The sequence below is a fragment of the Triturus cristatus genome, chromosome 2_1, assembly GCF_964204655.1.
Source record: "Triturus cristatus chromosome 2_1, aTriCri1.1, whole genome shotgun sequence".
Lineage (NCBI taxonomy): Eukaryota > Metazoa > Chordata > Amphibia > Caudata > Salamandridae > Triturus > Triturus cristatus.
In genome coordinates, this window is record NC_140581.1 from 423,193,099 (window position 1) to 423,219,464 (window position 26,366).

Consider the following 26,366-nt stretch of genomic DNA (forward strand, 5'->3'; position numbering starts at 1 on the left):
ATCTAATACTACAGTCCTTTATCACACAGGACAGAGGTCTAGGGAAACTGATCAGTATGTCATAAAACAGAATTATACTCAGCTATTACTGTGGAATGAAGTCTCAATGAACACCTTCGAATGTCGCACAGCACTACAATACATATACATCAGCAGGGGACATGTGTCAGTATAGAGGTTAGTGCAATGATAAATAGTACAACCGCTTTAAAAACGGGCTTACAGATTAGATGAAATGTTTGAAATAGTATCACTCATTAATAGTACAGAAAGAATAGTAATTTAACTTATGCAGTAGCTTGGAAACTTCTTTAAGTTCCAGAAATTGTTTACAGAACACACTCAATAGATGATGTCATCAGTGATGTCATTTGAGATTTCATCGGTGATGTCACTGACCATGTCATGAGTGATGTAATATGTGAAGTCATAAGCAGTACATTGCGGGGGGTAAGTTATAGTTGGCTCAGGTAACTATTACTGCTGGATTTCTATGGTGTGTGCAAAATCTGAACCTAACTATAACGTCCCTGTAACCTTTGTTTTTTTAGTGAATTTCTAAGGTTTTTTAAATTCTATTTCCTAACTATAACACCTCTGTGACCTTTGTTTTTTTCAGTGAGCATTTATCTGTATCCCAGTTCAGATACAAGGAGTGGATTGGGCCCAATCTCAGCTTATCTTTGGACTTTGAAAATAAATTCAAAGAAAATGTCTGAGAAGGTAACGGTCAGTGGGGCAGGGCAGCCACGGTGCTCGAGGAGGTGATGTTGGCGTCAAGGAGCCACTGGACTAAGTTACAGTGAAGATTTCTTAATTCGGACTTAGTCTCTGTTTGGAAGACAAAGTTCTCCAGCGGGACAAAGCTGCAGGCCGTATCCGATGAGGGCTCCAGGAGGCCTGATGCCCTTCCAGAGAGGAGCTGCTGAACAGGATTTGCTGCTGCGGAGAAGGACGTAGCAGAAGCTGCTAATGTGAAGTCAGGCAAACCGGCAATGTCCCATGATCCGATCCATGAGCAGGTAGGTCCCAGCCTCCTCTCGGTTCTCAGAAGTTTTTGGGGGCAGAAAATGTTATGTCTCAAGTTTTGGATTTTGGCTAGTTGAGCATCTTTAGCACCAGTTCCATGGGTCCAGGACTTGGGGGACATCCCTTGTAGGGTCAGGATTCACTTCAGGTTGGATCATGGTGTTCTCCCTGTAGCCCTGCACAGAAGGTCAGCAAACTAGCCCTTCAAGACACTCTGCAGGTCCTGATTTCAGCCAGAAAAGCAGGTCTCAAGCAGCAGGGCAGTTATCTGAAGACACAGGGCAGGCTTCAGGTAAGGCAGTTCTTTTGGAGCAACAGAGCAGCAGCTGCTCTGAGAGTCCTCCACAGGTCCATATGTGAACTGAAGAGTGGGTCTGAGGGTCCTATTTTTACACCTGGTGCTAGCTTTGAAGTGGAAGAAGCTTCTAGAGTTTCCCCCCTCACAGATAGTTCTGGGATTTCCTGCCTCTCAGACCAGGCTTCAAAGTGTATGGAATCACAAAATGCTAGTGCGAAGCTCTTTGTGTGTGTGTGTGCTGAGGCAGCTCCTTTGAAATGTAAGTGAGGATGTGCACAACTCCACCCTCCCATCTTGTCAGCATGGCCCATCCTGCCAACATCATCATCACAACAGGGTGCGGTAAGACCTTAAACGATGGAGGGGAGTAATTTACTCCTCTCTACCTGCCTGAGTGTTATCTATCCCAGGTGATTACCTAATATTACATTTTTTTAGATATTGCGTGAGGTCGTCTCACTCACGTAATGTGGCATGCTTCATCATCGGCCACCTCACCCTGGTAAGATGGTACTACCAGGGCAGACTCGTCTGCCCGATTGTTGAGGGAGATATATTAATCTTCTGGATAAGGCTCTGGGGATCCAGTTATAATCTAAACATACTTTAAGGTATGTTTGTTCCAACAATCAGACTCAGGTGAGTAAATAAACCATGAAGCCTTGAATCGAACGTGCTGACTGGGAGTGTGCCCCGCACCTTTGGGTAACTGTGAAACTTGATATATTCCGGCCGACCGGCCGGGGGGCAGCACCGCCGCAAACCATGCGGTTCCGCTGCTGGTTTGGAAATCAGCGAAGCGGACTCATCTGGCACAGACTTGAACGGGAGAGAACTCGGCAGATACACCGGTGATATATTTCCTTATTTTACTGGATGCCTGCCACCAACCCACTGGGGTATCATAAAAAAAGACTACCTGTCCCAAAATGCAATTGGTTTATTTACTCACCTGAGTCTGATTGTTGGAACAAATATAAATGGGAGAAACACTGGAGTCTTGTGGATGGCAGTCGCTCAGTATGCAGAGTAGCCTCAGATGAAGGGCGGAGTCCCGAAACGCGTCAGGCTCTGCTGGCGTTGGGTGATGTCTGCTTCTTGCCTTGAATCGAACGTGCTGACTGGGAGTGTGCCCCGCACCTTTGGGTAACTGTGAAACTTGATATATATATATATACACACACATATATATATATATATATATATATATATATATATATATATATATATATATATAGACTTTGTAGTTAAAGCTAGGTCAGAGCTTCCCTAGCAACAGCATTTTTTGTTTTCCCAATAACTTTGGCATAGTTTGACAAATCTTAATATAACTTTTTTTTAAAGGTGCATTGACCATAGCTCTTTCCTGGGACTTTTCAGGGTGGTCCACCAAGAAGGGGCAGAGAAAAGCAGGGGGGTCCCAAAACGTGATTTCCCTTGTTAATTCTCATAGGAAGTTTTGGGAAGCGATAGAGACAACATTTCTTAACAGAATTACAGCAAATTTGGTAGAAAATTCGATCTTTAATCCAAAAGCGTGCTTTTTATTAATTGGTTTAAGTCTTTTTCAAGAAACTATCTTAAATTATAGTGATAGCTGAGCGGTTAGTCCTCCGGCATCGCAGGACCACAAATTAAAAAAATACAGCATTACGATTGGCCATGAGAGCTTTTTTCCCTTTGATTGGGACAGAAAGTTCTGATTGGCTGGCCACAACATGAAGAGAAATATTGTGGCCTACATTTCTGGGTTTGAGGACTTTGTTCCTGTGTCTGTGTTTAAAAATAAAATTGAGATACAAGTGGGCAGGGCAGGGGTAACTAACCCCCTTGCCTTTATCGGGTATTGCAGGGGATTTCTGAGGAGTGAGCTCTGCACTACATACGCAGGACACATCACAGCCCCCTGTGTAGTATAGCGGGATTCCCGCGGGAGATGTGGTGCCGTCAGACCACGCAAGCTTCAACAAGTGAAAAATTCATGGTCTTGGGGTAGCACTGTTTGTGCTTTAGCTGCAGTAATTACAAGATATATATAAACAAGAAAAATGTGGGGTGGAGGTCTGCGGGCGGATGTCCTCCGGTATCGGTGGTTGCCCATGGGGGGCTGAGCACAGGTCCTGGCCACAGGCAAGGACCTGATGCCAACACCATACTGCACACTGCAAAGGCTGCACTCTGTGGGGGAGGGGGGGTTGGGCACAGGGTCTGGCCAATGGCCAAGCCCTGTGGTCAACCCCATGCCACAAATGGTCAAATGCTGTGCGTGGCAGGGGAGTTAACTGGCTGCCAGGGAGTTGGTCACAGGGCCTGACTAAAGGCCAAGCCCGGTGTCCAATGCCATGCTGTGCATGGTGAAAAGCTATGCTCAGTGGAGGAGTTAGGTGAATATGATAAAAAAAACTGAAACTCACTGAAAAAAAAGGCTAAAATGACATTATACTTAGGAATGGAAAAAATGATCTTACTTTACATTTTTTTTTAAACCTAGAAATTCATTGAAAACAACAAATGTTAAAGTGATGTTATAGTTAGGTAAGAAAAACCTAGAAATTCAAATAAAAGTTCAAAGGTTAAAATTACATTATAGTTAGGTCATAGTTAAAGACCCCCCCAAAAAATGAAATTCACCAGTTATGATAATTATACCTTACCCTCCTCCCATTCGCTGTTTATGACCTCACACAGTATATATCATTAATGACATAATTGATGACATAACTGATGTCTCAAATGACATCACTGATGACGTCATAGATTACATCACTGATTACATCATTCAACAGATATAACAGTTTTGGAAAGCACTCAAGGTACATATAGACTCAATTTGCCACAACATCTATAGTACTAAGGGGTGAATCTTTTCACAACAAACAAAATATGAAGCATATCTGTGAAAGCACCACCATTAAGTAGAAATTAGGATTGTTTTTCTTTTTAAACAAATTGTATTTGTCAAATAACACATATAAAGCAGAGCTCTGTACCCCAGAGACTTCTGCAGCATCAACAAACAACAATTTGACTTTGACTATTTTCATGTGTGTACAGGAAAAAATGAAAAGCAATACAAATGAAACATTAACAAAGTGGCTATAACCCCCCCCCAACCGTTTCTTACTGCTATTGCGGTGCGTAAGAAATGTAATGGCTCCGTAGACATTAATGAGATGAGCAATGTATTAAATCTTGAATACTATTAAAAACATTGCTTGGGTATTATTTAACTTAATGAGATGTGCCTGTTACATCACTCATCTAACAGAATTTTAAAGAGAACAATTTCACTTTGACACATTAGCCAGTTATTTTTATGGATCCGGTCCGTGCGGCTGTGGTATGCATGGTCCGCTTCCTTGTGGGAATAGTGTGAGGGAAACCTGCAGAGTTAGCGGTCCAGCTTCCCCTAAACAGGAAATAGACCTGGAGGTCACCACGAGGGCACTTCCGGGAGAGACCGCATAAGAACCAGCAGTGCTCAACCCGGCTTTGCTTCGGATACTGACATTGAACTCAGCAGGAGTCAGAGTCGTTCTACGGAGTTTACGGAGTCTAGGGAGCCTGCAGCGCCTCTGCTCTTTCCACTGTGGTGTTCACTGAGATTCTGGACCTCGAAGGACACACAGGTATTGCTCTGTTGGCAACAACGCAGGATCACTCATGCAAAGTTCTTTGTCGTGGTGCGCGCAGGAGTGCATTGCCACAAGACCAGCACACTTCATTTGCTAAAAGCGCAGGAGCGCTTAAGATATTTCGGTGTTGCGACAAGCGCAGGAGCACGTCGCCGTGAAACACACTTTTTGGCCATTAGCGCAGGAGCTCTTGTGGGCATATGTTTTGATCTGCGATACGCACAGGAGTTTGTGGTCGCAACACTAATCTTGGTACAGGTGCGGGAGAACTCATACTATTACTAAAAAGGACACACACAAGGGTGCGTTGTCTCACATCTTATTCTTGATTCCAGCGCAGGATCGCTTATTGTTTCATTTGGATTAGGTGGAATCCACACGCTTTGTCACTTCCTTTCTTATGCGCAGGAGCGCCGACAGTTTTTGTTCCGTATTCTTTTTGGTGTGTGAAGTCTCACACCAAAACTTATCGAAGTACCACATCCCAGGTGACTATAGATGTTCCCCTGGACTGTATTTGCTAATGGTATAAATGTCTGTGTGCTTGTGATTCGGAGCAGTATTGATTAACCTTATGGTTTGTCCTTACAGACAGTAATTCCTAGAGGGGTTCCCTCATCTTCATTGGGCATACCCAACCAGGTCTACAAACCAAAGGACAACACACCACACATTAGGATTCCTTCCCCCGGCCCCCATCATCACCCTGGTCAGATTATATGCTAGGACAAGGTAGAGGTGGGAGACGGTGGAGGTTGTCCATGTCATCCCTGCGAGAACACTCCGCAAGCAGAAGCTAAGACTTGTGGGGTCCTGACAGTTATAAGGCATTGGACAACCGGGAATACCAATCAAATCCCCCTGGGCAGAACAGGAACTGACATAAGTGCAAACTGTGCAAACATCTTTGCTCAACAAACAAATATACAAAAAAACGTTATTTGTTAAATATAATCACAAATAGTTCATAAATTATATATGCACAGAAATACAAAACATACACAAAAAACAAAAATACTCAGTTAAATACATCAAGTTAACAGCTATAAATGTATTTTCAAGTGACAGACTCTCTATATGAGTAAAGAAACAGATCAAGAGCAGGAGGGCCAGGCCAGATGATAATGTTATATTCCAACTCTGTGCTGAACAATCAGGAAAACAAATAAAATAAATTTAATACAACCATAGCACCAAATGTCAGCCACACCTCGGATAAAATACAACAAGGAACAATGTATCTTGTGAGACTCTTAGAAATCAAAGTAGTGTATAAAAGCAGTGACATCACATGCGGAAATAAAAAGGATCCTAACAGTGAGACAACATCTCTTCTTATTGTTTTGACCTCTCATTTAATGTACCGTGAATATGGAAACAGTCCATTGTGGATATCAGAGTAGGGCTGCTTACTGCCAGAGATCAGGGTCTCTCGTGTGCACTGACACTACTCAAACCCTCTGTGGCCATCGAAACAGTTGATCATTGCGTGCTTGAAGACTGCCTCAATGAAGATGGAATTCGAAAGCACCGTTATATAATGATTTCTCTCCTTCCTCTACTACTACTAGTTTTAAGCTGTACCCTCTTGTAAGAATATTCCTCTTTTTGCATGTTCACCCCCATTTCGGACTGATGTTGTTTGTTTTTGGACTCTGTACACTGGGATCCTGCTAACCAGGCCTCGGTGTATCTGCTCTGACCTATAAAAATCCCTGATTGGCACATTTAAGAGACCTATAAGTCCCTAATATATGGTACTCCGTGTGAACTCGGCTTGTAAGTCAAGTGGCACTAGTGGACTACAGCACTAATTGTGCCATCACTAAATTGACCATGCATGCCAAGGTACGCATTTTAAAACTACCATGCCCACCTGTCAAAATCACCCTTTTGCCAGTCCTAAACCTTTCTTTTAAATGGTAGAAAGTTACCCATAAGGTAGGGCTTAACATCCCTAAGGCAGGGTTCATAGTATTTAAAAGTAGGGCATATGTATTTAATAGTTTTACATGCAACCGTGAAAAAGGCCCCAAATCCATTTTTCACTGTAGCAAGGCTAGCTGTGCCATTGAAAACACTTAGTTCTTTTACTACACTTAAAACTAACTTCATTGGCACAAGCTAAACAAAATCCAACGTAATGCTATATTCCGTTTTTTCTATTTCAGAAATAATGACTTTAGAAAGTCACAATTTTTCTACCTAAACCCTCTAGTAGCCTTTTTAGATTTAATTCCCAACTGTCATTTGGCAGTCTGCTAGTTCCTTGCAAGGAGGTATGATCGGCTCCCAGGAAAGGAAACGAAAAGGGCCTTGGGAGTGGGGAAGGTGTGAACTCCGCCTGACAGGATGGCTTGGGGGATGTGCAGATCAATCTTTAATATCTACGTGAGACCCCTAGCTACCATCGTGGAAGACTCTGGTCTTTCCGTTTACTCATACGCCGATGACACTCAGATTCTCTTTTCCCTTTCATCGGCCGCTGCTAACTCCCCATCTGCTCTTAAACTAGGACTTAGCCGAGTTGCAGAGTGGATGCAGGCGAACCTCCTGAAACTGAACGGAGATAAAACAGAGGTGCTCATTCTGGGCAAGCAAAAGCACCTCTGGGGCCCTACACATTGGCCGGCAGAAATGGGCCCATTACCTCTCCCAGCGACCCAGGTTCGCAATCTTGGTTTTGTTATGGATGAATCACTCTCCATGCGACATCAGGTGGCTAAGGTAGCGGCCACCTGCTTCTCCATCCTGGGGTGGCTGCGCAAAATTTTGTGGATGCTCCCAGTAGGGACAAGACGCCAGGTGGTCCAGGCTTTAGTCACCTCTCGCCTGGACTACGGCAATGTGCTCTACCTTGGCATTACCCAGGAGCTCCAGCAGAGACTTCAGCTGGTACAGAATTCAGCTGCACGCCTCCTATGTAAGGTCCCGTGGAGATCTTCAATTTCTCCTTTTCTTAGAGACCTTCACTGGCTCCGTATTACTAACCGTATTAAATTCAAGGCCCTTTGTTTTTTGCATAAAATCAAGCAAGGGTCGGCCCCAGGTTATCTTAAGGCCCTGGTTCAACCATACTTTCCATCCCGCACCCTCAGATCATCAGCTCAGGGCAACTTTGTGATTCCCCGCTTTAAACTTTTGAGAATGGGCGGCTGCTCCTTTTCTTGCGCCGCCCCCAGACTGTGGAACTCTCTTCCGGTTACATTGAAACTCGAACCATCTCTACTGAAATTCCGCAAAGACCTCAAAACCTGGCTCTTTTCTCTTTAACAACTGCGATGGGTAATCACTGAATCTATTGGCGCCGGGAGACCCCTTGTGGGTAGCTGCGCGCCCTACAAATTCAACTACAAATACAAGCTTCAAAGGGGCATCCCCTGTCACAGGCAGATGAAACTCACACCTAGGCTGCCCCTTCCATTGTCTAGATAGCCGATCCTACTGGGGGAAAACCTGCTTCAGAACTGATTCAGAAGGGGAATATCCATTTCCTTAGACACATTGATAAGAGATTTGCCCAAGGGAAGAAAGGTTCTGTTATGTGGGATTCTGGTAGGACAGCGCACTGTGGGACTGTTTAGTGTTAAACCCCAGGGAATCATGTCAAAGAGCGTAGGGCTGCCCCTGGGAACTTTTTCCCCATTTATCACGGAGTATTCCCCAAACTCAAGCTAGTACAAGGCATAAATGTGGCAGCCACGATTACCTTTTTCAGAACAAATCTGAGCCTGTGGAAGACAGAAGAAGGACTGCGCATGCTGTTGAACCTCTGGAAAGGGATCCCAAGGGTTGGACCTGCTCCCACTTGAACCCAGGACAAAGAAGTGGACTCCATGGGTCAGTTGGCTGACCTCTTGTTAAGCTACAAGGCCACAAAGCTGCAAGATGTCTACTTTTTCTAAGAGCCCAGCTGCCCAGTTCCAACTGGACCTGCCCTGGACCGTGCTGTTGGCTTCTGGGAGAGTGAGTCCTAACCCCCAAGTGGTGCCCACAGTTCCTTGACCCTTGGCTGGTGTTAGAGTGTACTCCCCAGACCCATTTCAGAACTTTTTCTACAGAGAACCATCAAATAGTAGGTCCAACACTGAAACTACAGGCGCAGCCGATGAATCGCTGGCTGGATTCAACTTACTGGTTTACCCCGCTGATACAATTTCAACTTCCAGAAAAGTTTCTAATTCCAAACATAGAGCACCTCCATCAGACTTCGATTTTGATTGCTGGGCAAACATTATGTTGCTACGTACTCCAATTATAGTTCCGGGTAGGGATTGTGGTTAGAAGGGGACTAGAATGGAAGATGCGTAAGGTCAAACTTGACATACAGAGTAGGTATGTGCTACTTGCTGGTGACATCCTGGGATACCCACGATGCTATATATGGGCCTAACACCGATGATTTCCAATTCTTCACTGAGATTTGGTGACAGGCAGAGGCGCTGGGACAAGGTGCAACCCTGTTGGAGGATGCGGGTGGAGGTGGTGATTTCAATGTAAGTCTTAATCCTGAGCTGGACAAGGGCAGAAACGCTTGCCAATCACATCCTCGCGCAGTGGCTCTATTACGCCTTATTATGCAGGACTTTGATTTGATAGATATCTCGCGCACTGGACACGGAGTCCTGAAAGAAGGAACCTGTATAAATACAGCACAAGCAACATGGTTGTATCTGGATTATTGTCTTATTTTGTGAGACGCTGCGTTGTGGCTGGCACGCGCATCACACTTCCCACGCACACTTTCTGATCAAGCGCCGGTCCTGTTAAAAAGTCAGCTGCCAAATTCTCCCTCCCATGCTTTTTCATGGTTGCTCTCCCCAGGAGCCCACTGCGATCAGGTGTTCTGCAATGACATACAAGAGGCATTTGAGGGATACTTTGAACATAGCGATAAGGAGAACATCTCCAGGGCCATTGGTGCATTGCTTAGCAGGCAGGTGTACTTTGCATGCTACATGGGGACTTGTCAGGTCTGGAGTGTGATATTCGACACCTGAAGATTCGCTTTTATGCAGGGCATGATCCGCAGCTGCTTGCGGACATACGTGATAGATTAACAGAATATGAGGACGCTGCTCATCGGGAACTGCATTATTTAGGGCAGAAGATAGTGGTCCATCACAGAGGCAAGGCAGCGATCCATGGGATATGGACAACTTTTTTTCCGGCTCTTTATTGTACCAGACAAGACTCTGCCCCAATGCACCTCACGGATTACTTTGACTCTGTCCAACTTTTGTGGCTCGAAGAAGGGTATAGGCGTTATCTCAATGAGCTCTTCACAACTGAGGAAATTATCACGTTGATTCACTCTATGCCTGCTGACAGGGCTCTGGGTCTTGATGGCCTTACGGCAGCATTCTTTAAAGAATTTTCTCCCCTACTTTCCCTGCATCTACTGGATGTATACGTCGGGGGTATTGCCGTCCTCGTTGCGCAAAGCACTTATTGTTTCTGTCCTTAAGCCGGACAAGGATCCCTCCAGCTGTGATACCTATAGACCACTGACATTAATCAATACGGATAATAAAATACTTGTGAAGCTGCTTGCCTTGGGACTCCTTCCACTACTTCAAACTACTATGAGGCCCGATCAGGCAAGGTTCGTTTCGGGCAGGTCCACTTCCTATAACCTTTGTATGTTCCTCGCTATACTCAACACTATTGACCCCTCCTTGCACACTGTAGCCATATTTTTAGACTCCACTAAGGCACTCTGCTCCCTCGCATCGCCATAGTTATTTGCTCTCCTTGAGCACCTTGGTCTAGGAGCTTCCTTCTTTAAATCAGTAGGACTGCTCTAATCTCATCTGCGCATTAATGGCTGCGTATCCGACCCCATTCCGATATCCCGTGGCGCACAGCAGGGGTCTCCCTTCTCACCTATACTTTTTGTAATTTCGATGGAGTCGCTCGCAGCCGGTCTGCGACAACACCACACGCGGCATGGCCTGCTGTTCTTTTCTCGTAGAATTTTGGTGTCACTATATGCAGACGATGCCACTCTGTACCTTGTTGGTCTTGACCCGCTCATCAGGGAATTTATCAGGTTTGCTGGAGTGTCCAGCATTGACATCAATTGGACTAAGTCCATTATTTTCCAGTTGACAGAGGCTACCCTTAAAACTGTCTCAGAATTCCCCCTCGTTAGGGCAGAGGGTGCAATCAAATATCTGGGGATATGGCTTAGTAGAAATATTGATGAGCTGTGGAAGACTAACTACGGGCGACTTATGAACTGGCTGGATGAAAGAGAGGTTAAGTGGAAACATCTCCCGTTATCCCTTGCGGGATACCTGGCCATAGCGAAAATTATTATCCTGCCTAAGTTTCTTCACCTATTTATAAATCTACCGCTCCTACTGCCTTTATATTTTCGCCTCCAGCTCCGGTCTCGTCTTATTTCACTGGATTGGGCAGGCTCTCAAACATGTATTACCTGAGAGATTCTGACACTCCCCTTTGAACAGAGTGGCCTTGGAGCCCCAGATCTAGACATTTATTACTTTCGTGCTGAGGCCTAATTCGCTCATCACTGGCTGTTTCTGATGTCATTTATAGCACACATGGCTACTGAATATGACCACCTAGCCCACTGCCCTTTGCAGATGGCATTGTCCTGGACCGATATGCGCCCGGGTACACAAGTAGACATGGTAGCCTGCAAGGTCTGGGCGTGGGATAAAATGTGACGTTGGGCTAAAGTAGACCGTCTCTTTGCACCCTTGGTGCCACTTATAGGACACCCCTTGCTGCCTTCTATACACAATCCAGGTACCTGTTCCAGGTTGTGTAGGCTTGGTCTCACCTCTATGGGCAAAGCCTATTAAAATTATATATTTAGAGCACCACAGGACGTGTTGCAAGACGACACTCCCACAGTGCTCAAAATATTTACATATTACCAATTACGCGCCGCTAATCATGCATTACATACAACATTTCCTGATGTCACACTGATATTTCAGGTGCTGTAAGAGTTTCTTGCTTCTCCCTCATCACGTAGGCTTGTCACAAAATTATACACAAGCATGCAAACATCGTTAGCAACATGCATCCCCAACAGCAGGCCAGTCTGGGCTACCGACATCACACCACCACTCACTGATGCCCAGTGGTGAAAATGGGACTTAGTGTGAACTCCAGTTGTAATAGGTACCATCTCCCAGATGACGACTGCTTCCATCTGGCTTGGTCATGCCTGGGCATCTCTGGAAACTGGGAGGAGATTTTCTCCACACTTGATAACATTTTGGGGTGCCCCCTTGATCGCTCCCCCCGGGTGGTGCAATTGGGATTCATGCAAGAGGTACCACCGGACAGGCGTGGGATGACTGCGCTTCTCCTACTCTTGTCTAAGTGCAGAGTGGCAATGAGGTGGGGACAAAGTGCTTTGCGGCGGGTAACTGATTGGCTTGCAGATGCAGTTTATTGCCAGGACCAGCTCCCCCTGTACTGGTAATTAATGCCCATGCAATCAGGACCAAAAGATATTTGGCTCCCACGGACGCAGTTTCTGTGCACTCAGGCAAATGCTGCGAGGCTATATGATGATGCACCTGGTCCATGACAATAGAACTTCTAGCGCTGCACTGCTTGTAGACCACCAATACAACTCTATCACACAATCGCAATGTCCCTTTGCTATCATGTTCGCTGTCCTCCTCTGATGGGATGAACTGAATCATACACATGTCTGTTACACTAATATGCCGAAGTTATCAGTTATTCTGTTGCTTATTTGTTTTATTGCTCCTTCTTATTTTTCATTATTAATATAACTTTCAGGATCAACGCGTTAAATAATATTGATACACGGAAAAAAAATTGCATGCCATGCGTTCAGTATACTGTAATGAAAACCCTCACAATGTTTCATGGCTGTTATGGCCACTGTACTATGTCTAAATCTTTAATAAAGAGAAGGAAAAAAAACAACAAAAAAAACAATCTCCCCAGCAATAAAGAACATGCACTGGATACTACCAATACATGAATGCATGAATTCTGGACATTTTGACTGCCACTCAAAGCATTTTTCAATCTTACACCTTAACACCTAGCCTGTACGTAGCAGTTCCCTAAATGCCAGACATCTACATTGACCACCCCAAACAAATTCCCAATTTTGAGCCAGACAAAGGCAAATTGTTGGGAGGTACATCTCTACATTTTGAAGGTTCCACCCTCTGGATTGGTCTCTTGTGGCAACTCAAACTCGAACTCTGAAGGTCAACCTGTTGCAGTCTGCCCATGGAATTTGGACATCATGAGCTCGCTAACGAGCTGCCCAGCTGTCTATTTTTCCTTCCTCCTACCCTTTCCACTCCTCAACAACACAACACAAATTAATACATTTGTAATAATCACATTTATAAGTTTAAGAGTTTCTCCACCACAATCAAGAAATGTAGCAATTCACAGTCAGAGATTTGTACCACAAATGCAAAGCTGAAACTTTTATCATGTTCTTCTCCAAAGAAGGAACAGTTGATTTTAGTTGTCCTATCTGGTTTAGTCTTGGTGAAAAAAATGCATCTTGTCTGCAAATGTCTTGGCAAGAGGTAGTGCACTTCCTAGAAGAACTGAAAATTAGATTGCAGTTTTGCTAGGGGCAAGGAGGAGAAAACTAGGGAAAGAAGAAGTGAAAGAATGGGAGAGTAAGTAATAGAAAGCAAAGGAGAACAGATAAGGGAGAGAAACTGTCTGAGAGGGAGATGAACTACAAGGATCGAGTTTCTTCATGGGCAAATTTAAAGATGGAATTTTATCATCCTGTATGTATATTGACCACGCTATATAAAACTTTCAAATAAATAAATACATATTCTTTTTACCTCTGTCAAGATCTATGGATGGAAGATCGTGGAGGGAAAACCAGGAAAGGTGTCTGGCTACCATGGCCTACTTGGGAAGATGCTGTCAGGCCCATTCTGGGGAGGATTGGGAGGGGCTCACAGAGCAGACTGAGGCTAAGAGGCCACAACCCTGGTGGTTAAGGTCTATTGCCACTGGTGTCCATCCTACTATGGCTCTGCAAACTGGGCCATGTATATTCTCTTCGCATTTGATTCTCGAGGAAGTAAAATAAGGCTCATTCAGTGAGGTAGCGTGGGAGGACAGAGCTCAGAACGCAACAGTAAACCAACAGACACAGTAACGTATAGTCCAGTCTAATGCTTATCTTGCAAAAAAGAAAGTTCTTTATCCTTAAAGCAGAACAAAATACTACACAATTCAATTGGGATCGAGTTACAAGGCTGAATACTCCTCTGATGTTCTCAGTGAAGCACTACTCCCTCTACTGTGCACTCTCCCCATTTTAGGAGTCCTCTTAATGTCTACAATGACTCATATGAAATATCGGCATACGCATTGATTAGGTACAGGTGTAGTTCACTCTGGATTACCCCACCGGCTAATGCATGAAACAGGGCAGCAGTTCTAGCCACAAAGAAGTCACACTAGTAAATGTAATGTAAATGTAAATGTATGTGTCTTGTAAAGCGCACTGCTGCCCTGAGGCGTCCTGGCGCTGTAGACTGCTGGGGAACCCGTCCTGGCTATCCCTGTGAGATGGTCCCTCCTGGGTATCTCCAAGGTGAAACCAGGCATCCCCGGCGAATGTGGGGGGCCATTGTGGAGATGAGGCAAGCTAATGCCCAGAGTTGCCGAGTGTGATCCCTGGTTAGAGTAGGCACTGAGGCGAGAATTATCAAGTCCGCTGGCCCTGGTCCACGACCCTGCCGCGTTGGGAATTGAACCCTGGTCCCGGGCCGTCTTCTGCTTCCAGGTCTGCTGCCTCTAACCAGTGAGCCACACCAGTCCAGTGTTCTTGCAGCAAATATATTTCTGTGCATTCAGTCTTGCAGCCTTCTCATGGCTAAGTCCCGTTTTGCCTGCTTGGTGGAGATGCAGTTCTTGGAGCTCTGGCATTGCGTTCTGCAAACCATTTCTGCAGTAGCATCTTCGATAAGGCAGGGCTGCAGCTGCGGTGTCTGTCTCTTGGGACTCAAACTGCAGGGCACAGATCAGCTCAGCAAGCCTGCACAGGGGGCGCTCATCTTCAGCCGTTATGGCCTTCCCAGACAGATGCAGGGGGGTGTGCAGGTTCAACAGCTGCAGCTTCTAGGCTGGATTTTAGTAATATATGTATTGTGCATTATTCAATGTTGTGAAGGTTTCACAGAGACAAAAGATTCAAGGATAGTATCCCACTCTAATGAAATCGGATTCTTTCTCAGACCTCTATTCTCCTCTCTCCTAATTTCTATAGTTTCAGCCCTGCCCCATCGAACGACCTCATCGTGCCAGGTCGTTGCTGACAGAGGCTTTGCTGACTTCCATTTCATCGTGACTGAGCGTTTTGTCAATATTAGTGCCAGATTGGCAAATCTAGTGTGTGTGTCGTGTGTTTTGCGCTTCTTGCCCAGGCCCAGAATACAGTGTTCCACTGTGTCGCTGCCCCCCTTCAGGAGATGATTAGTTAAATAGTTTGTGTACAATCTCCCAGAATGGAATTAGACGTGGGCATGCCCAAATCATGTGCAGCAGGTCAGCTGATTGCGCATGGCATCTGGGACACGTATTTGCTGCATCAGGGAACATTTTGCTCAATTTGTAAGGTGTCAGGTATTCTCTGTGTACCAGCATGAATTGTATCATCTTAAATTTAGAGTTCCTGGACATTTTCTTGGGGTGTTTGAGTACTCTGTCCCATTCTTTGTCCGATAATTCGTGTCCGATGTCCCTGACCCATTTTTCCCTCAGCTCTAATAGTGGTATAGCCGCATGGGTACGGATACCTTTATATATCCACCTGGTAAGATGTCCCACATTATCCATTAAATACAGCATGGTGTTAGTGCATGCGACTAGGGCTCCATACCATCAGGCGACTAGGTACTTTTTATAAATCTGATGATACTGGCATGGAGGATGTATAGCGTATTGGGCACTCCTTGCTCTCTCACAAACGTGTCTTGGTCCATGAGCATGTGATCTGCAAACAGCATCCTCACTGTGTTCACTCCCTCATCAGCCCACTTACTCAGACATCTCGCTGTCACTACTCTAGTTCGCGTAGGGGTGCCCATCAACCGAATATTAGCGGCATACGGAACCAGTTCCCCAGTGTACCTTATAGCTCTTTTCCAGTATGTGACAGCTACTTTTAGAAGCGGTGGTGCTATCGGGTTTGGTTTCCTCCCTGGTAATAGTAGGGTGTGAAGCATCCCCTTTGCCCAGTCCTTCTTAGATATTCCAATCTCCTGCAAATTACGGCCCACAGTCCAGTAGGAGAGCAACTGGAGTTGGCTAGCATAGCAGTATGCCTGGAAGTCGGGAACTCCCAGTCCCACACGGTCTGTATCAAGCTGTAATTTCTGAAGTCCCACCCTTCTCCTCTCTTTGCTCCAGATTAATTCAGAAAGCTTTGTATTTAACAATTTTAATATATGTGCTGGAATCAATATCGGCAAGTTGGCAAAATAGTACAACAGTTGGGCAACATGACCATTTTGGAGATGGTTACTCTGGCTGCTACAGAGAATGGCAGTGAAGTCCAGAACGCTAGCTGGTATTTAAGTGCCTTGATCGTGCGTCCTACATTTCCATCTAACATATCCTTTGATTCCCTATATATTTGAATACCGAGGTATTTAAATGTCGTAGGTGCCACGGGAAACGTCCACCTTCCAAAATGAACAGGGTCAGTGCGGGCTGAGTCCCTGAAGTAATAAGCGTATGATTTGGATTTATTAATCAACAGGCCTGAGAGTGTCTGTGTAGGAGAGTAGGATCTGCTTCTTATAGTTACCCCTACTTTTTTGCTGCTGTTTCACTGTTTTCGACTTAGTCTGGCTGCAATCCTGCTATCCTGGATCCAAGCCTAGCTGCTTTCTCTCTAAATTGATTGCATGTACTTTAGGTACACCACAGATTGGATTCTGGGGTACCCTTATAAGTCCCTAGTATATGGTATTCTATATACCCAGGGTATAGGTACCCCAGAGGCCTCTCAGGGGCTGCAGTGTATTAAGCCACCCCTGGGAGACCATTCAAAATTACACCACAGGTCTGCTACAGCAGCCTGTGTAAGGTGGTGCATGTACACCTTACTTAGATATAGGTTCACTATATCTATCCTAATCACTGCCCATATAAACTTATCAGTCATCCCTATGGCAGGCCTTATCAATTCTGAAGGCAGTGTGCTGAGTTTTATGTGACAGGGTGCCCATGCATGAGCAGAGCCCCTCTGCAGCTTTCTGAACCTTTATTCCGGGGTTGTTTGTGATGCAGCCAACCATATACTCTTAAGTGCATTATAACCTTGCAGTAAAAGCTAACTTTAAAACAGCTGCATGGAAACATGTCGTGTTTGGTGTCAAACACCTTGTAATCATACCTCCACACCAGTGACTGGTGTGGGAGGTATGATTCCACCCTACAAGATGGAGAAATATTACAACACCGATACACCCGGTACCAGCTTTACCAACCCTGGCATCACAAAATGGATGCTGCCAGCCACAGACACGAGACTGTCCTCCTGCAGCTGGACGAAACTCCGGCAGGGGATGGCTGGACAATAGGTTTCCTGTCACAGGGAGGTGTGACCACCTCCCAGACAGGCTTTAGTGTATTGGGGCTGGGTGGGTGCACTCTGAGAGTGCTTTGATGTCTGCACTGGGGGCACATTTGGTGTCCCTGTGCATAGTCCAGCTCACACCGGTTGCAGGGGCTATCAGCCCCTGCTCTGGCACGAAACTGGACAAAGGACATGGGTGAGCCACCCCTCTGTCCTGACCCTCTCATAGGTGGGTCCGCAGAGTTTGTCCCACCCCTTCCTTGGGTATAAAGCAGAAACCCCTGGCTACAGGACTTTAGATTTACCTGGATGAAACTCTGCTACAGAAACCAAGTACTTCAACTATATACACTACGTTGAATGACTGACGAATCTCCCTTGGAGTAAAGGAGTTACTCCCCTGCAAGGCAGGCACCAAAGACGCATCTGACCAGTTTGCATCTACACAGCTCCTGAAGGACTCCGAAGATTTTGCAACACAGGTGGTGGGTTCCTAAGCTTCCCCGAGGCCGACCAGTGCTCTCAGCAAACCCGAGACCTGCAGCCTTCGTGGGCACCGTGCAACCCGAACCCCTGAACACCGTGCACATTTGTAGAAGCATATGCTTTTTGGCGATCCCTGAGGCTGTGCTTTGGGCTGCTTGTAGTCCAGACCCCGAGCAGGTATTCCACCGAAAATTACTGGCCTACACTCCACGAGTGTTCTGTGGGCTGGTATTTTGTGATTCCTTTCGAGGTCACTTCGCGATCCCTGGTCCGTCGACCTGTGGGTCCCTGAGAAGGGTACTTTAACTTTCAGTGGGCTTTCCTGGTTGCTCCAGACGTGCCCTGATTCTCCATTGCTTGGGGAGTTCACAGGACCTTGCTGGTCCACACCGAAGCATCTTTTCTCTGACTGCATGGGTTGCAGTTGCCAAGGCTTGTTGGTCTCCAATCCGGACACTGACCCCCCAGCACTTGACATCCTTAGTGGGACAGTTCGCCTGCGGACTTTGGTCATCGTTGACGTCTCCTGGTCGCCGTGGCTGCAGACTCAAGCTTCACTTCATCTCACCTGAAACACCCGACATCGGTGGGCTTTCGCCTACCGAGCCCCTGGTCACTGACAAGTGACCCAGACTCTGTCCCCTCTGCGTTCAGATTCTTCTCAGCTCCAATCCAGGCTTGGATCACACCAAACACTTCTCCTCTTCCCGGCAACAGCACTTTGCCGCATCACGCCATTGAAAACTACGAAGATTCCCGACACTATTTGACACCTATGCACCCGGCTTCCCTGGGTTAGGTAACACGAGTACTCTGGTGCTCACATGGGTGCTGGCCTTAGAACCTTCTAACTTTGAAAGGGTTTGCTCAAAGTCCTCTCCTAAGTGTCCTTAAGCTTTACAAATCCAACCATGGCTTTCCCATAGGACAGTACGGAGCTTGTGGCTGTGTTCTCACACTGCACGAGTCCCCCGCGGGTCCCCTGTGTCACTACCTTGGGTGGTTCCTTGGGGTCCCAGCGATTCTACGTGCTCTAGGCACTGTGTCTAGTCAAGTCGTGGTTGTTATATCACTTTCTTAATATATAATTTGGTCTCCCCCTGGGGCCCACTGTGTACTGTCGGTCTAGTGTATTAATATTGTATGCCTTGTTCTCTAATCTCATAAAGAGGTTAGTAGAGAGTGTTTAGAAATAAATACATATAGTTTATATATATACCTTGTGTGGTTCTCCTTTCATTTGGTCATTCAGGAGGTTATAATTTGGTAAACCAAGCTGCTTTAAATTCCTTCGAGACTTAGCCTGAAGGCTGCTCTCCATAGCTACCACTAGGATAGCTTTCAATAAAGGTTGCATTTAACCTAATCATCAATAAGGGTCGTTTGGACTGGTGCAAGGTGCCCACTATAACTAGTGGACAGCATATGCCAGGCCAACTTCTCACAGTCTGGAACTGTGCAAACACCGTGGGAGAGGCTCGTTAGGACCCTGGAGATTTGTGAGATAAAGTATAATATCATCCATGTATGCGGAGATAGTATGAGTCATGGTTAAATGTAAATGTAAATCCAGTACTTGTATAGCGCACGAATCACCCCCGAAGGGGTATCTCGGCTGGGGGCCGTTGGGAAGATTAAGCAAGCTATTGCCCAGAGTCGCATGGTGCTGGGCAGACCCCTGACGCCGGAGCTAGGGATCGAACCGTGATCCCCAGCGTCCAGCATCAGTCGCCTGGTCGCGGTGCCACACCTCTCTCCATGGTTGATAACTGGATGCTCCTGCCTGTCGCCACCGCATGTATCTTAACAGCCAAGGGCTCGAGAGCCAACACAAATAGCAGGGAGAGAGAGGGCATCCCTGTCTTGTGCCCCTAGCTATTGAATAAGGCGATGAAATATGGGTTCCTGTTCTGGCCCGGGCCGTTGGGTCGGAATATAACTGCTTGACCCAATTTACATATTCCCACAGTATCCCAAATAATGGTAAAGATCTCAACATATAGCCCCAGTGTAGCGTATAGAATGCCTGTCTCATATCCAGCGAGATACAGGCAGCTTTGGTATCGTCCGCTGGGGTCAAGGATAGTATCTGGTGTAGTTGCCTTATATTTAGTGATGTACTCCTACCCGGTACAAAGCTGCACTGGTTTACATGTATCAGTTGTGTGAGATATGATTGTAACCTGCGGGCTAGAATTTTACTAAGGATTTTATCATCCATATTCAGGAGAGAAAGGGGGCGGTAGCTCGACATATCACTGGGGTCCCTGTCTGGCTTTAAGAGGGATGCAACTAAAGCTTGTATCGAAGTGGGGGGCAGTGATCCCGACTCCAGCGCCACGCTATATACTTTTTCTAGGTGAGGGACTAATTGTGCCGAGTATGTCTCGTAGAACTCCACAGGTAGGCCGTCAAGGCCTGGGGTCTTGTTACGCGGTAGATCTTTTATTGCCGAACGGATTTCAGATCTAGTAATGGGCTTTGCTAGCTCCTTTGTCTGGGCATCCGAGAAATGGGGACAGTCAGACCCTCCAAAAATTCCAGCAGTGCCTCCCCTGTCATGTCCACCGGAGCGGAGTACAGCTCCTCCTAATATTGACGAAACGCCATGTTAATTCCCAGCTGTGAAGTCGCCAAGCCACCCCCAGTATGGTAATCTTTTGCACCAGGGTGCTTATCGGTATATCTCGTATTATCCTAGCTGGGAGCGGGCCAGCCCTATCTGCTTCGGCTTGCTGTTTCTGCGTGTATGTTCTATAATCTATTGTGCGCAATTGTTCTAAGAGTTCTGCATATTTTATATACACCTCTTGTAATGCCGCCTTTTTTGTGTCATCTTGTAATGCTTCTCGTTCCAGCCCACCTAATTTTCCCTCCACGTCCTGCAACTCTCTGTGCACCATGGCCCGGGCTCCCACTTTAGGGCTTCTTGCTATTGCCCGGATAACCGTTTTAAAAGCCTCCCATTCTACCTGTGGAGATCCTGTGGTATCAGTATTTTCTGTAAAATAGTCGGTTATGGCCGTAGAGAGGGTGTCACGAAACACTTGATCTTCAAGGGTTACCGACTGCAGCCGCCATGTTCGCACTGGGTAAGGGATTCTCCCCCACCCTAGCTCCACTTCCAGGGGGTTGTGTTTTGACAGCGTTTTTCCCAGGTAAGTAGTATGGGTGATTTCGGCAATAAACGGCATAGTAAAGAATAGCCGATCGATGCGTGTATGAAGCATATGTGGGGGAGAGTAAAACGAATACTTCCACTTTGTCGGATTGCATATGCGCTAGGCGTCTCCCAGTGACCACCCAGCTGCCCAACTCTCCAAGGCTTCTGCTTGTTTCCTTCTGCTAGTCCCTAATAGCGGAGGATGGGAGCGATCTAGCTCTCTATTCAATACTGCATTGTAATCCCCACCGACTATCCAGGGATACCCCTCCTAATCAGCCAAGACAGTATTTAATGCCTCCCAGAACTTCTCCTGCTCCGTATTGGGGCATATATGCTGCCAAGTACCACATGTTCCCCATCTAAGGTTCCACGAAGCAATACATATCTGCTATTTATATCTATTCTCTTCTCCAGGACCACTAGGGGGTTTCGTTCCTCACCCGTATGGCCGCTCCCTTCGCAAATGCCGAGTATGAGGAACAGCATAGTTGCACCCTCCATTTTTTTCTTATCAGCTTCACGGTGAGTGAAGTGCGTTTCCTGTAACATCACGATGTGAGCCTTTCTCCTTGTTAGTTGAGCGTATATCCTGTGCATCTTCTGTATAGACCCCATCCCCATTACATTCCAGGTCAGAGTCTTGCACCTTCCAGTGTGCGCCATGAGGAGTCATAAGGTGCTAGAGGTACATTAATCACGTGTGTCAATGTGTAACTAAGATTGCATCTGCATGAAGTGAGCTTACTCCCCTCTATATCTAATCCTAATACAAGGTTCTTCCTCTGAACAGTAGAGGACCAAACAATAACACTGAGAACAATTAGGAAGTCCAACATTGAGTGCAATACAGCAGTTGCATTGAGGGGGGTGGGTATCACCAACATAGGTAGATAATTGTAGAAAATATCACAATTATCGTCATAACCAAACAAGCCCGGGCCCGTGCATAACAAGTATATAAGTATTACTGGTACAATATATGCAGTTTGGCACGGTCCAACTACAGTGTCCCATACGCATCAATTCCAATCAATGCGAGTTTCTTCTGAACATTATACAAACCAACTATTTCAACCCAAAAAGTCATTCACAGTCTGCGGAGTGATCGACGGGAAGAGGGCCAGGCTATTGTCGGAGTCCGAGTCCGAGTGTACCGTAGAGTCCTCTGAAGAGTCAAGCGCCTCTGCCAAAGTTCGTATTTCCTGGTCCTCGAATGCAGCCACTGCAATTACCGCCGATCTCTGAACCTCTAGTATTTGCTCCGGAGAGGGACTCAGCGTTGTTTCCTGTCTGGTCTGCTCCTATTGGTCTAGTTTGCTTCGTCCCGTCTTCAGCGATTTGCGCTATTTCAGTCTTGCAGGTCTTGCAGGTTGTGACGTGCCCGGTGACAGTGTGACTTAATTCAATTCTTCCACCTCCTCAGGCCTGTCAAAGAAAGTGATTTTTCCCAAATATTACCTTTAATTTGGCTGGGAAGAGGAGAGCATATTTTAAGTTAGAGTCCCTGAGGCGTTTTTTAACACCCTGAAACAATGTTCTCATATTTTGCATATTCAATGTGAAGTCTGGATACAGAGATATGCGTTTGTTTTCAAACTGGATCGGGGCCCTCTCTCGGGCTGCACGGAGCACGTGGTCTCGGTCTTTAAAATTGAGGATACAAGCTATTATCGGCCTTGGAGCTCCAGGGGGTGGGAGCCTTGATGGTATCCTATGTGCTCTTTCCACGCTAAAGTATTCAGTAAGGCCTTCGAGCGCAATCGTGTCCTTTAGCCATTGTTCTATGTATTGGGTGGGGTGGGGCCCCTCACTGCGCTCGGGTAGCCCCACTATCCAGACGTTGTTGCATCGAGCCCTCCGCTCCGCATCATCCACCCTGTCCTGCAGTCTCGTGAGCTGACGGCGGAGTTGTTCAATTTGCTCCGAGTTTGTTTTGTGTTGTGGCAAGATTTCGGCTATGTGCATTTTGTTGGCGCATTCGGTTGCTTCTACCTTGGTATGATCAGCCTTGGGCAAAGTAAAACCGGTGGTAAGGGGACTCACTTGTTGTTCGATGGCCTTCCTAGATTCTCGCACCTCCTGCAGTATTAGGTCCAGCTTGACTACATTGCCTCCCTCTCCTGTCGGCGGAATACAGCTCAGGTCCTGGGTACTGAGGGTATCCCCCTGCTCGTGTTGATCAGCTCCCCCTGTGGGTTGGGCCTCCGATTGCTTCCCTCTAGGGAGGCCCATTTTACCCCCCAAGCAGTGTGTCGCAGGGGCTATTGGGCACAGAGTCACAAACCCCGTTACACCCTCACGCAGTGTGAACACCAGCTCCAGTGAGGAACAGAAACTTCGGGCTCCCATAGCCTCTTCCCAACTATGGGCGCAGTCTCCAGGCCTTCGTGCAGCGTATGCAAGCCACTGCACACCCAATGAAGTATTTTTAAAACTGGACAGGTCTACAGCCCACAGTTGGGTGATGTGGGCAAAGTAGTATTTAGCTTGGGCCCAGTTGGGCCTTTTACTGACAGTTTGTCTTGCGGCAGACTACGACAGTCCTCTCTCAAGCAGGGGGTAAGGATACACTGTGTGTTTGGGGCCTGTTCCAACAGTGCAATTAACTTCCTCGAAGCCGGTAAAAGCCCTCAGTGTTGCCCCGTGTCCTCGACGTAGCTCTATTTGCTTCTGTGGAAAGGCGCAGACCTGTAAAGGAGGCCGCCGATATCACAGCTCCCGCATTGTCATAAGTGTATGAACGTCCGCAGAGGGTCGCGGACACTGCAACCAGGCGAATCAAGCCACACAGCAAGTCTTCAGGCAATGCTCCTCAGCGCACTGTCCATGCCCCGTATCCGCCGCAGAGTTTGTCCGGCACTTCCACTCCAAATACGCCCTCTAGCTTGGACTCGTTAGGGGGCAACGAGGACGCGCATCTCAGCCCTGCCACCCTCACTTGTGGGGCCATTGCCCCGGTGCCATGCCGATTACTGGGACTGTAGGAGATGTGGCCGTGTACTCGATCAGGCCTCACAGGGGGTGCCGCCACCAGCGCTCCTCAGTGCATTCTTTTTCCTCCTTTTGGGCCCAGTGACCGCCACGGAATCTCACCTGGTTTTCCCGCCGCGAGCGCTCCAGTACAGCCGGGTCATGTAGCAGCGCAGATCTCTCTGCCGTCCAATGTCATGCGTAGGTGTTGCTGCCTCGTTTTTCAGTGGGGTCGCGCGCAGCAGCATTGGCTCTCTTGCGAATGGGGCTACCGCCCCAGCCCCATCACCATCGATCTCGGGTTCTGTGGGAGGCTCACACTTCGTATCCCTGCTCAGTACCTCGCTGGGGTGTCCGGTGTCTCACCATGCCACTGGACGGGTCAGATGGCCAGCAACTGCTCGATAACTTACAGGATTCCGGGCCAGGCTTGGAGCTCAGTTAGAACATGTCAGCCATGCTTGGCGGTTAGCCACGCCGCCCCATGCTTCACGTACTCTGTATGCCTTCAAGAGGTTTCTATTGTTGTTGCTATCAAACAATAAAAACTAATTGAAAACAAAGTTGCTTATTGTTGAATGTCTTGACAGTTCGCAATATGAACCAGGTCAGCTAATGGCTTTGCTGCCACAGGTAGTTAGCTTCTTATGGCTGTTCATCATGCTGGGAACATGCTCGGCTTCTGCTTCTGGACAGTATATTCTCCTGTAGAGTCAGACACTCTCATTCATTCTCTGAGCAGGCAGGGTTCTAAACTCTAGATAGACACTCAGCTTCTCCAGCAAGTTGAAGACGTCTGGTAACTTTCCCTCCCCTCTGGGAGACTGGCTGCTATGGTAGACACCATTCAAGATCAAACAGGCAGAACTTTGCGCACTCTACTGAGTGCTCCCTTCCTTAGTCAACAACTTGGACCTAGAACCAAGAGGGGAGTCTTGGAAACCACTTTTATTAACGTTTGCCAGACAGAGGCTGTGGATCCCCTGTCTAAGGCTTTGGAACTAGTTAGAGAAGTTCTTTCAAATGTAGTTTTTCTGCCAGTCCTCCAGACATAGCTTTTGTGCATGGTCATGGCTCTCACAGCAGGCTGTAACGATGATGGCTCCAAGCAGGAGTACCGATAACAAAGGCACATTGAAGTATGAGATCGCTGCACCTGGTTGTTATCAGTCTTCCTGTATCAGTAATTAGAGACATACAAAAGTGCCGATAGAAACCTCACCTTTAGGAACAGAAACTGCTAACTGACCCCTCACGCCTACCATCTACCAAATAGCAATGATCAGGAAGAACTAATCAGCAGCCCTTAATTATATCAAAAAAAGACGACATTGAATTTCTAAGGGTCACCCTATCATCGTCCTCTCTTACTTCTGCAGCTGGATCTCTACCCTTGAGCCACCCGAATGCAGTCAGCAAACTTCTACAGTCAGGGGAAGGTGTACCCTCTATTCATCTGTGCCACACTAAACTAGGGCGCATCCAAAATGAATCTCACTAGTCTCAGTACTTAGACTCTTACCAAACAGTTTTTCTTCCACAAATGTTCAACACATTCACCGCACACACGCACACTCAACACACACATCGGAAGTCAGTGCTAGGGGCTAGAAGTTCCACTAAAGAGGAACTTCACAAGAGTGGGGTCAGTAAACCACACTCTCCTTTGCCACCGAAAACCACTTGTTTTAGACCAATGATTCACAAAACACGGTACACTACCACGACCGCTTTATGTAACACATCTCATGTCAGCTGTGAGGGTATGCGTAGTGTGTCCTTCTAGGTCATAGAATAGATTCTTGACCTCCCTTTACCATGGACAGGAATAGACCTCTGCTCAGAAGTTACATTCGCGTAGTTGCAGGGCCAAATAAAAATGTAGGATACAAGTGTAACATGTAGTCAGGCACTCAGGGCAAGGGTAAATGCATGAATAGCATGAAGAGTACTCTCCCGTCCCAACAGATGATTTGGTCAAAACTTCAGAATCCCCTCATATATACATGGGTCTTGTCACAAACACCAAACCCATATCCTTTCCCAGGGAGGAAAATCCCATTCCCTGTCACAGGAAACCATGGGCAAAATAGTCCTTGTAAAGCATTGAATAAAAAAACGAGATAGTGTACTCACACACATTACCAACACCGTATAAGAAAAGCAAAAGTACACATCTATCGTAGG

The 26,366-nt window shown here is 46.7% G+C and overlaps 1 protein-coding gene across 1 annotated transcript in view; it reads right to left on the bottom strand.

Moving 5' to 3' along the window:
- Window positions 1-26,366, bottom strand: part of SGTB (small glutamine rich tetratricopeptide repeat co-chaperone beta) — a 143,329-nt gene that overhangs the window by 53,115 nt on the left and 63,848 nt on the right. The gene's annotated exons all lie outside the window — the stretch shown is intronic.